The sequence below is a fragment of the Mastomys coucha genome, unplaced genomic scaffold, assembly GCF_008632895.1.
Source record: "Mastomys coucha isolate ucsf_1 unplaced genomic scaffold, UCSF_Mcou_1 pScaffold5, whole genome shotgun sequence".
NCBI lineage: Eukaryota > Metazoa > Chordata > Mammalia > Rodentia > Muridae > Mastomys > Mastomys coucha.
In genome coordinates, this window is record NW_022196911.1 from 78,776,691 (window position 1) to 78,778,234 (window position 1,544).

Genomic DNA, 1,544 nt, shown 5'->3' on the forward strand with positions numbered 1-1,544 from the left:
GTGTGGGGGTCGTTTTGCCTATGTGACTTCAGTCTAGCACTAGGACTGGAAGAAGAAGGACTTGGACTAACATGCAGGACTAGCACTAGAACTTAGATGGGCTAAGACTCAGATTCATGTATCTCTCGAAGTCCCCCGGGCCCAGGACACTTGGGCCCCGGGCGATACAGCACCAGTTCAGAAGAGATAGCTGCCATTTTAGACCCAGTATGTTTTAGATAGCCTCAGAGGTACCTCAACTGTTGAGCTGCCAGATTTTTCATTTCTCTTTTACAATGATTGTAAAAGCCTCATGCCATTTTAAAAGAAATACACTCAGATTTTACACCATTCGTGTGTAGTCTGTTTATCAAAGCCGAATCCCGTGTCCACCTGGCCAGAACCCATCGTCCCGCGGAATAAGGGACCCCGCAAGAAACCCCGGTCCGTGGCACATGACAATAATGAACTGAACCTCTAAAACTGTAGGCCAGCCCCAATTAAATGTTTTTCTTTATAAAAGTTGCTTTGGTCATGGTCTCTTTACAGCAATAAGACCCTAACTAAGATACATACTAAGTCAACAAGAGAGAAAGGGAAGTTAGTGTTAATTATTTTGTGTTTGTTATATTTTTTAATCTATCTATCTATCTATCTATCTATCTATCTAGTATTATACATATATGTATGTATACATATATGTATGTATCGACTATATATATATGCATGCATATACTTATGCATCTACTATTATATATGTATATATCTGTCAATCAATCTAGTATTATACATACATATGTATATTACATATTATTTAATATGTGTATACATATGTATACATACACATATATGTATACATACGTTTGTACACATGTATGTATGTATCTATTATTATATATGTATGCATGCGTGTATTTATATACCTACTATTATATATGTGTGCATGTGTGTATCTATCAATCAATCTAGCTACCTATCAATAAATCTATCTATCCATCTATCTATCCATGAGCCACATAACTATCCTATTTCCTCTGTGTGTTTATAAGCTCCTAACTCAGTTCCATGCTTAGGCAGGCAGCTTTCTAGACAGAATTAGACACCACTTTCTTCCTCAGATCTCAGTGGCTTCACTTAACTGTTGCATGGTTAGCAGCAGCCATTCTGACAGGGGTGAGATGCAGTCTACAAACAGTTTTAATTTTTGTTTCCATGATGATCAATCATATTAGGCATTCATATTTCTCTATCTGAGAAATCTATGTGGTTTATTAGCTCACTTATTAACTGGATTGGATGATTTGTTCTTGATGATAAATGTTTGAAGGCTCTAACTCATCTATTAATACTATAATTAATATAACACATTAACATATACTGCTTCTGAGGGATAACTGGCAAAGAGTTTCCCCCTAACACTCAGGGTGTGTCCTCATTCTAGCAACTTCTTCCTCTGCTGCACTGAAGGTTAATTCCAGGAAGTCTAATTTGTCAGTTTTTGAGAAATTCCTGTGCACCTAGACTCCTTGTCAGAATTCCTTGCCTATGTTTTATGTCTGTATGTC